Here is an 11,795-nt window from a genome sequence, read left to right on the forward strand (position 1 = left end):
ATAAGCAGTAAAACAGACTAGAAAATACAGAATCCCAATATCAATGATGAATTTCTATGTAGAAGAACAAAAGTGGAACACAATAGAGGGTTATTTAAGATGGTAGAGTATTAAGGGGCCCTGGACTTGCCTTGTTCCTTGAACATAGTTAGATTAATATCAAATCATTTCGAACATTTAGGAAATTGATCTGAGGATTAAGAGAAGTATTTCCACAATTAGAGGGCGAGAACTTGGCAGGTATGAAGTGCAGAGATGTGAATTGGGGAAGAGAAGCCCACAGTGGCACAGGGAGAGGAGAGAGTGAGCTGGGGAGAAACAGCAGCACATAGGGTTCCTACTAGAAAAACACTTCGCCAAAATGGGGAGTTGGGAGGAACTGACTATTGCAAGTTTTTACAAACAGAAGAGCTCAAAATTCTGAGATTTTAGGAGTCCACAACATATGCTATAGTCAAGCCATACGGGCAGTAGTGCTCCTGGAGAGAAGGAAGGTGGAGGTATCCCCTGTGTTGCATGGGGAGAAAACATTCCCCTTCTTGGAGTACATACAGAGAAGGGTATATTGCTTCTCCAAGGGCAAAAGACCTGGAGAGCATCATTGAATGGCCATTCATCAGCAAGGGACAGAAGTGCATGGAGAGGGCAGATAACTTGGTCACTGTTTTTCACTGTACTTCAACATAAACTCCAAGCACCTGTGAGGTCATGCAACTGCTTTTCTGGGACAAAATGGCACCAGACATAGCACAGTGAAGTCTCCTCCAGAGGAAGGGAGTGGGTCCACACATTGTCAGGCTCTTTAAGATTTGGAATTTTGAATCCCAACCATGCCAGAGATAAAACATAGTAGATTGTGGTGCCAGGTGTTTGAGGGCCTGGCACAGGCAGGTATCTGACAGAAGTCTGAAACCCAAGAGGGGAGTTGGTTCACTTGTCTTTAAGGGTTTCCTGAATAGGGGTGGGTGAGAGCTCCCCTCTCCAGGGAGGAGAGAGTGGGATGATGTCATCTTCACCCCACCCACCAGCACTGTTGGACTTTAGTGGACTTTGCTCAGTGAGCAAAAAAAAAAAAAGTGCCCGCAATGCAGGCTGGAGCCACTTACACCAAACCCCAACCTCTGCATATTGCAGGTGCATCTTAAGGCAGGTCTGACTGTGAACCAGTGCAGAAAGCCTGTCGCACATAGAACAAATGCATGCGCCAAGTGTACACATCATAGAGTGCTCCAAAGCGTGAATTTCAGTTCTGATAGAAATAGGACCAGGATTTCTTTTTTTTCATTCTTTAGATTCAGGCTTGTAGTTTTTGTTTGGTTGTTTTTACATTTGCTTCCTTTTTTTTCCTCTCTCTCGTTTTCTTTGAAATCAGGCTTATAGTTTTTTGTTTGGTGTTTTGTTAGTTTCTTTTCATTTTCTTTTTTTTTTTTTTGGATTGGGCTTATTTTAACAAACAAATCAAAGTACACCTAGTTAAAGGTCCAAACAATCCTCCGTGCAAGAAAGGAGGAACTCTACAGAGGACTGACCTGTGGAAAAGAGCAGCAAAAACACAACAGCAAAGTGCACAAAGCACACACCAGAAACACTTCCTGAAGTGCTATGCCCTGGACAGTGTATGAACCCTTCTTAATATAGCATTACTGTCAGGAGCAGGAAACATAACAAGCTTTCATAACATGAAGAAAGAGAAACCTAGACAAAATGACATGACAGAGGGATTCTGCTCAAAAGACAGATCAAGAAGAAACCACATGTAGGGCTTTGCTCAAAAACAGATATAAGCCATATATCTGAACAAGAATTTAGAACAGTCATAAGAATGCTAGCTGGGCTCGGGAAAAGCATAGAAGACACCAGATAAAATACTTAAAAACTAGTCAGGTCAAAATAAAAAAATGCCAGTGTAACTGAAATGCAAAACTGGATGTGATCATAATGAAGATGGAAGAGGCAGAGGAATGGATAGGTAATACAGAAGATAAAATTACGGAAAATAATGAAGCTGAAAAGAAGGGGGAAAGGAAACTATTAGATCATGAATATATACTTAAGTGATCCACAAAGAATAATAATATCTGTATAAAAGGAGTCCCAGAAGAAGAAGAGTGAGAAAAAGAAGGTTTATTTGAACAAATTACAGCTGAGCACTTCACTAATTTGAGGAAGGAAACAGGCATTCAAATTCAAGAGGCCAAGAACGCCCCTCAGAATCAACAAAAACAGGACAATACCAAGACATATCATAGTGAAACTTGCAAAATACAAAGATCGAGAATTCTGAAAGCAGCTGGGGACAAAACGTCCTTAATGTACAAGGGTAGATGCATAAGGTTAGCAGCAGACCTGTCCACAGAAAACTGGCAGGCCATAAGAGAGGAGCATGATATATATAATGTGCTAAGTGGGAAAAATATGCAGCCAAGAATACTTTATCTAGCAAGGAAGGAGAGAGAGAGTTCCCAACACAAGGAAAAACTAATGGAGTTTGTAAACACTAAACCAGCTCTGCCAGAATTATTGAAGGTGACACTTGGGAAGAGAGACAAAGGCAACAAAGACTAGTAGCAACAGAGACAATGTACAGGAATAGTGACTTTCTGGGTAGCACGATGGTACTAAATTCATATCAATAATTACTCTGAATGTAAATGGACTAAATCCTCCAATACACATGATACACATAGGGTATCATAATGGATAAAAAACAAGACTTATTGATATACTTCTTACAAGAGACTCATTTTAGACACCTTCATATTGGAAATGAGGAAATAGCCATTTATCATGCTAATGGAGAATGTGATATACCACATTAATAAACGAAAGTATAAGAACCATGTGATCTTCTCAGTAGTTACAGAAAAAGCATTTGACAAAACACAGTATCCTTTCTTAATAAAAACCCTCAAGAAAGTAGGGATAAATGGAACTTACCTCAATATCATAAAGGCCATATGCAAAAGACCCATAGCTAATATCATCCTCAATGGAGAAAAACTGAGAGCTTTTCCCCTAAGGTCAAGAACACAACAGGGTTGTCCACTCTGACCACTGTTGTTCAGCTTGGTACTAGAAGTCCTAGCCTCAGATATCAGATAATAAAAAGAAATAAAAGGCATCCAACTTGGCAAGGAGGAAGTCAAACTTTCACACTTCATGGATGATACTATACTTTGTGTAGAAAACCTGAAAAACTTCACCATAAAATTTCTAGAACTGATACGTGACTTCAACAAAGTCACAGAATATAATATCAATGTACAGAAATTGGTTGCATTTCTATACACCAACAAAGAAGCAGCAAAAAGAGAAATCAAGGAATCAATCCCATTTACAATTGCACCAAAAACCATAAGATACCTAGGAATCAACCTAACCAAAGAAGTAAAAGATCTGTACTCTGAAAACTAATGAAATAAATTGTAGACACAAATGGAAAACCTTCCATGTTCATGGATTGGAAGAGCAAGTACTGTTAAAATGTCTGTTCTACCCAAAACAATCTACATATTTCATGTTATCAGAATAACATTGGCATCTTTCGCAGAGCTAGAAGAAACATTCTAAAACTTGCATGTAACCAAAAAATACCCCAAATATCCAAAGTAATGTTGAACAAGAAAAGCAAAGTGGAGGCATCACAATTCTAGATTTCAAACTGTATTACAAAACTGTAATCATCAAGAGGATATGGTACTGGCACAAACCAAATAGATCAGTGGAACAGAATAGAGAACCCAGAAATGGATCCACAACTTTATCATCAACAAATCTTTGACAAACAAGGAAAGAATATCCAATGTAAAAAAGACAGTCTCTTCAACAAATGGTGTTGGGAAAACTGGACAGCCGCATACAGAAGAATGAACCTGGACAACTTTCTTATACCATACACAAAAATAAATTCAAAATGGATAAAAGGCCTAAATATGAGACAGGAAACCATCAAAATCTTAGAGGAGAACACAAGCAACAAACTTTGACCTCAGCCAGAGCAACTTCTTACTAGACACATCACTGAAGGCAAGGGACACAAAAGCAAAATTGAACTATTGGGACTTCATTGAGATAAAAAGCTTCTGCACAATGAAAGAAACAATCCACAAAACTACAAGGCAACCTATGGAATGAGAGAAGATATTTACAAGTGACATATCAGATAAAGGTCTAGTGTCCAAAATCTATTGAACTTATCAAACTCAACATCCAAAAAATATATATAATGATTGAGTTAAGAAATGGGCAGAAGACATGAACAGATATTTCTTCAAAGAAGACATACAAATGGCTAACATATACATGAAAAAAATGCTCAAATAAGAAATTCTCACATCATTCATCATCAGGGAAATACAAATCAGAACCAAAATGAGATATCACCTCACACCTGTCAGAATGGTGAAAATTAACAACTCAGGAAAAAACATATTGGTGAGGATAAACAAATAAGGGAATTGTCTTACACTGCTGGTGGGAATGCAAACTGGTGGAAAACAGTATGGAGGTTCCTCAAAAAGTTAAAAAACAGAACTATCCAATGACCCAGCAATTACACTAGTAGGTATTTATCCAAAGGATACAAAAATTCGAGGTAGCACATGTACCCCAATGTTTATAGCAGCACTATCAACAACAGCCAAATTGTGGAAAGAGCCCAAATGTCCATCGACTGATGAATGAATAAAGAAAATGTGGTGTATACATATACAATGAAATATTATTCAGCTATCAGAAAGATTGAAATATTGCAATTTGCAATGATGTGGATAGAGTGGGAATGTATTATGCTAAGCAAAATAAATCAGTCAGAGAAAGAAAAACAGCCTATGATTTCACTCATGTGAGTTTAAGAAACAAAACAGATGAACATAGGGGAAGGGAAGGAAAATTAAACAAGATAAAAATGGGGAGGCAAACCAAAAGAGACTCTTACTATAGAGAACAAACTGAGGGTTGCCTTAGGGGAAGTGGGTGAGGGAATGGGGTAAATGTGTGATAGGCTGTAAGGAGGGCAATTGTGGTGAGCACTGGGTACTATATGTAGATGATGAGCCACTAAATTCTACTCCTGAAACCAATACTACAGGTATATGTTAACTAACTTGAATTCAAATAAAAACTTGAGGAAAATAAAGTGGAACACCATATTATATGATAAATAAAAATAAGTTGTAAAAATACTAAAGATATGAATAATAATTCAAGAATAATTAAAAATATTAAAAGAAATTTTAGGAGTAAGCAATATGTCTCACTTGTCCTGTGACAAGAACCAGGTAGTGTTTTCCATTGCTACCTGTTAAACAGGCTCTCACAGGGAAGAAAGTGTTCCAGAGAATGAACAGTTTTTACAGAGAATGAATATTTGTACATTTTGTGAAAGTTCAAAAGATTTAGATTAACATATAGACAGGAATCATGAGTTTTAACATCAAGGAATGCAGGGAGTAGAAGCATTGATGGCTATCTTAAAGACAACATGATTTTCTTTCAGGCTGCTCATTTACAAACCAGGTATACAACATGCATTTGGTGGGCCATAAATCAGGCTTTCGGTTTCAGCAAAGTTTATGTACACTCGTGCTGACTTGGAAAGAAATCTAAAGCGGCTTCCTTTAAAGACCAGGCCTTTAGAGAGTTTTTCTCTCATCGGGCTTTAGCTTGTATTGTTTCTCCTCCTTGCTGAAATATTCAGGCATGGTGTTACAGTTCCAAGTTAAAGGTCATGACTCCAGGGATTTAGTTTGTGAATTTCTGCCTTATGAAGCAACAGGAGGAAGATTGTTGTCCTCTCTGCAGGTGTTTGCATCACACACAATTCGGAGTTATCTGATCTTCTGTGAGTGTTTGGGTGTTTCTTCCAATACCTTTCGCCTCTCAGCCAACTATACCAGGTCAGACTTGTGCTTTCTTTAAATACCTTTATAGATGGATGTCCAAATAATGTATTGTGTAAACCAAGGTAATTGTGAAGGTGATGACCTCAGGTAAGAGGAACATATGATCACCCTCTACAGCATGGAGCGTTTCCCCAGTTCTTTCAGGATAGAGCTCAAATTCCCACATTTGTCTTACAAAGCCTGTCTTTGTCTCCAGGTCTGTCTCCATGGCTTTAGCTGCTGTATATAATTAGACCACCAGACCAACATCTTCTACATGCTTGAGGCTTTCCTTGTGCCAGGAAGATTCTACCTCTTACCCTCCTCAAACACCAGAGAACAACATATGCAGCTTTTGATTCACTTCTTAAGAGGTATTTAACTGCTCTATGATAGGTTTTTGTGACCCTTTCTCAGTAGAATTCACCACTGAAATAAAGAGAAAAGAGTGTGTACAAATGCACATGCACATACATTCATATGCATAGACTATGTCTCTATACAGCTGTTCTTTCATTTATTGGTGAGAGGTAGGAAAAATGGAGAATTTGCCATGGATGCATAACTCATACATTTTAAGATTTTGTTTTTTTTAGAATTTAGCATAGATTTTCCCCTGTTGTTTAAGTGGCTTTCTATACTTGTTAATGTCTATTTCGTTCTTAGTATTTTCTATTTCAATTGAGTCTTTTTTGATATTTAGTTGTTTAGAGATTTTTTTTTTTTTTAGTTTTTAACTTAATTGTGATGAGACCTGAGAATATGGTCAGTATGTTACAGTCCTACAAAACTTCTTGAGATTAGGGTATTGCATAACATGTGATCAATTTGTGTATACGTTCATATACATTTCTCAAGAATATTAATCTTTAATTGTTGGTTGAAACAGTCTACTTAAACCATGAGTTTGAGCTTGTTAATGTGCTGTATAAATCTTCCACATCTTTCCTAAAACTTTTATCTACTTGATCTCTTAATGATAGGAAAGAAGTATTAAAATTCTCTCATTAATGCAGTGAATTTTTCAGTTTCTTTTTGTTTTATGTTTTTTCCGTCCCTATTTTGAGGCTAGTTTACTAGAGTATGGAATTGATCTGTCATCTAGGTGCATAAAAATTTTTTGTCACTATTTGGTGAGTTTCTTTATCTATAGTTTCTTTATCTATCTATCGTTTCTTTATCTGTCTATAGGCAAGAAATGATTCTTGCCTCGAGCAATGTAGCTATACCAGCTGCCAACTAGACCATATGTTTCTTGAAATATGTTTTGTAATATGTTGAATGCCAATATTTTTGCATACTATATTTTAGATTTGATTTCTGTGACCAATATATGGAGATTTAAGAATCCTATCAGACTATGTTTATTTTATTTTTACGCTATATTAAAGCAACTCTTATTATGGTTCTAGTCATGAGAATTACTGCCCATTTTTTAAAATGTGGGCTTAAAAAAGCCCATAACAGTGAATTTATCACGTTAACCATTTTTAAGTGTACAGTTCAGTAGTAGTGTTAAATATCTTCATGTTGTTTTACAACAGATCACTAGAACTTTTTTTATCTTGCATCACTGAAATTCTTTACCAACTGAACACTAATTCCCCTCTTTCCTGCCCTGAGGCCTTGGCAATAGCTTTTTACTTTCTGTTTCTATCATGTTGACTGTCTTGGATACTTCATATGAGTAAAATCTGACAATATTTGTTCTTTTGTGACTGGCTGACTCTTGCTTGGCATAATGTCCTCAAGTTTCATTCATGTTGTAGCACATGACATGATTTCCTTCTTTTTAAAAGCTGCGTACTATTCTAATATATGTATATGCCATGTTTTCATTATCCAGTTATCTGTTGTTGGACATTTGGGTTGCTTCCGCCTTTTGGTTATGGGGAATAATGCTGCAGTGAACATGGGTGTGCAAATATCTGTTTGAGATTCTGCTTTTCATTCTCTTTCATCTCATTCAGAAGTGAGATGGCTGGATCACATGATAATTTTACTTTTAATTTTATGAGTAATCTTCATACCGTTTTCCACATGACTGCACCATCTTACATTTACATTAATGTAACCCAGTGCACAAGTATTCCATTTCTCCATATCCTCACACCCACATGTTATGTTTTGTTTTTCTGAATAATAGCCATACTAATGCTATAAGGTGATATCACACTGTGGTTTTGATTGGCATTTGTCTTATGAATAGAGATGTTGAACATGTTTTTGTGTGCTTTTTGGCCATCTGTATATCATATTTGGAGAACTGTTTATTCAAGTTTTTTGCCCAGTTTTTAAGGATGTTGTTTGTTTTTTGTTGTTTAGTGGTAGAAGTTGTCTATATATTCCGGTTATTAACCTCTTATCAGATATATGATTTGAAAATATTTTCTCCCATTCCACTGGTTGCCTTTTCACTCTGCTTTTGTTTTAAGTTTATTTATTTACTTAGAGAGAGAGAGAGAGAGAGAGAGAGAACAAGCAGAGCAGGGGCAGAGAGAAAAGAGAGAAAGAATCTCAAGCAGGTTCTGCACTGTCATCACAGAGCCCAGCGCGGGGCTCGAATTCATGAACTGTGACATCACGACCTGAGCTGAAACCAAGAGTTGGATGCATAACTGACTGAGCCTCCAGGGCATCCCCACTCTTCACTCTTTTGATTGACTCCTTTGATTCCCTGAAAATTTTTAGTTTAATTTTTGTATATTTTCCTTTCACTGACTGTGCTTATGGTATTATATCCAAGAAATCATGGCCAAATCCAATTTCCCCATGTTTTCTTCTAGTTGAATAGTTTTAGGTCTTATATTAGGTTATGGAGTTAATTTTTTTTATATGTTGTTAGACTATGTTTATTTCAAAATACTTTTTACTGTAAAATCAAACACAGTTATGATAAACCACATTAAACAAGTATATAGTTAATGAATTAGGATACTGTGAAGACCCGTATCAACTGCCATTCTGGTTAAGAAATGCAACTTTGCCAAGTTACCCATGTGCCCATCCTTGTGTCACAATTAAATCACTACTCTCCCCTCTTTCCAAATGGAACCGCTGTCCTTAATTTTAGTTATCACTTCACTGTATTTCTATATAATATTATCACCCAAGTATGAATCCCTAGAAACTCTAGTTTATTCTTTCACAACTTGAAACATGGCAGTCTTCTTAATCAATCTCCAAGTACGCTTCATACTTTTTTTTTTCTCTTTGGCCACTGGGCTCTCCTACAAGTACACTTTATTTCTAATTTATCTGTGGAAGAATCTCAGCCTGTACGGTTTCCTACAGTCTAGATTTTGCTGACTGCACACTTCTTGGCAGTTTACCATGTTCCTCTGTCTTCTGTGTTTCCTGGGAATTATCAGTTGGAATCCAGAGGTTTGACCAGACTTAGGTTCAATCTGTTTAGCAAGAATATATGATGGGGCTTTAATTTATCAGGAAACACGTATTTGTCACTACATGTTAGGTTAAAAGCCATCGAGGCTGAAAATACAGATTTATTAATCCAGTGGAGATTGCAAAATAATATTTTAATTTGATTATTTCTTTTATACATTACCTTGAAAGTATTATACAAGATGGTTACCTTCATTTTTAGTATTTATTTCCTTGTATTCATTTCCTCTTTTCAAGATAACGAATTGATTCCCTGTTATCTTCAGAATGTAATCAACCGATTAATTAAAAAATAACATATCAGTACACACTTGAGAATTAAAGCCTATTTTATTGGTTAATTTCTCTTTTTTTGAAGCATTTTTTGTTTATTTATTTTATTTGAGAGAGTGCAAGGGAGCAGGGGCGGGGCAGAGAGACAAGGAGAGATAGAATCCCTATGCGGGGCTTGACCCCACAAGTGATGTGATTATCACCTGAGCCAAAATCAAGAGTTGGACACTCAACTGACTGAGCCATCCAGGTGCCCCATGTTGATTAATTTCGTGTTAAAGTAGTTCAGTATTCCCTCTTTGGGCCAGTGGAAGCTCCTTTCAGTCCTCTTGACATGACTCTTGGTATGATATTCTTTGCAACCTGATATGTCAATATTTTCGAGGCTCATTTTACACACTTTATGAAAGGGATCTTGGATTAGCCATTCATCCCAGATCCCTGGTTTTCCTTTAATATTTGATATATTTTAATGGTGGTGATATTTGAATACCACAATCTGAGCAGTAGGGTTATTCAGCGTGCAAAACTAGGAATTTTTACAAATACCTATTTTAAAAGAAAAAATAATTCTTGATATCCTTGATAATAATTGCAGTTTGTTATTTCCATCTCAAATTCAAGACCATAGGGTTTTTACTTGATCTCTTTAGTATCACTTCCCTTTTTTTCCACACTGACAACCCAAGAATCTAGGCACTTGGGGAAACATATATATGAGAGAATAAAGACATCCCACAATTTTTTTAAATGTTTGTTTTGAGAGAGAGAGAAAAGGAGTTTTAGCGGAGGAGGGGCAGAGTGAGAGGGAGAGAGAGAATCCCAAGCAAGCTCAGCGCTGTCAGCACAAAGCCCCACATAGGGCTTGAACTCTCAAACTGTGATATCATGACCTGAATGGAAATCAGGAGTCTGGTGCCTAACCAACTAAGCCATCCAGACACCCCTGTCCCACAATTTCTTACTTGTTTTTACTCACCTTACAAATTTAGTGGTCTTAGAATAACAATATGAACGTCACCACCACTAATTTTGATGACTAAAAACAGTTAAATTTTTTTTTTCTCTCTGCTCTTTCTTTTCTTCCTTACTTGATCTGCTTTCACCTTTTGGTGCTATTAGACTACAATGCCCTTACTACTGCACCCGCCCCTTTTTAACCATAATTGAACACTGACTCTACAATAACAATATATTTAATAATGTTAAGCAGTATTTAGGTTGTCTCACTATTAATTTTGATTACATGAAGCTCATTCGCTACTAGATTTCTTACAAAACACTCTTGGTACAATACACTGATTTATTATATGTTGAATAATTCCAGATATTAAATTATTTAGTCACATTATTTCTATTAAATATGTTATATATGTATTATATTTTCTCCTGACATGAATAATGATAATTAAGTTCTTATGATAGTCTAATTATTTCCTTCATAAGCCAAGTGACTTTTTGCCTGAACATATAATTTCTTTCCTTTGTTCTTTTCAGTATAGTAACTTATAAGAATATATCTTCCTGTTGGCTATTCTGGTTCAATATTCTCAGGTACACAAAAGCAGTCTCTAATTATGTATTTTCAAGGTTTTGTTTTAATTTTAGGAAAGTTTCTTCAATTATAGTTTTTAATATTTTTCTCTTGTTTTAATTTTTTTAATAACTGCAATTGTCCAACTTGTCATTTCTTTGCCTATCTTTAAATTTGTCACTATCCCTTGAATATCATTTATCTCTTTTATTTTTAAAGAATGTTTTATTTATTTTTTTCTTGAGAGAGAGCGAGAAAGCGGGAGAGAGTGTGAGAGGCAGAGGCAAAGAGAGAATCTCAAGCAAGCTCCACACTGTCAGCACAGAACTCAACACGGGGCTTGATCTCACAAACCCTGAGATCATGAACTGAGCTGAAATCAAGAGTCGGATGCTTAACTAACTGAGCCACCCAGGCGACCCCTTCTTTTCTTTTTAATATTTAATTTTTTCCTTTTCCACATTGCATTTCTTGATCTAAATGGTTAGTTGTGTTTATTTCTTTCTGTTTCTTTTATTTTAGTTTTCTTGTCTATGTTGTATATTTTGTATGAGACTTGGACTTTCATACTTTTCTTCTTCACCATTTTTTTTAATTTGGGTTTTTGAACTTGTAGAAAGAGACAGTTCAGATATTTTCTTCTAATATCAAGAGTTCCTGCTTCAGTTTTTATGAAGTGTTAAAAAGTAGAGTGTCTTGCT

This window comes from Herpailurus yagouaroundi, unplaced genomic scaffold (assembly GCF_014898765.1).
Source record: "Herpailurus yagouaroundi ecotype Mexico unplaced genomic scaffold, PumYag 159, whole genome shotgun sequence".
Lineage (NCBI taxonomy): Eukaryota > Metazoa > Chordata > Mammalia > Carnivora > Felidae > Herpailurus > Herpailurus yagouaroundi.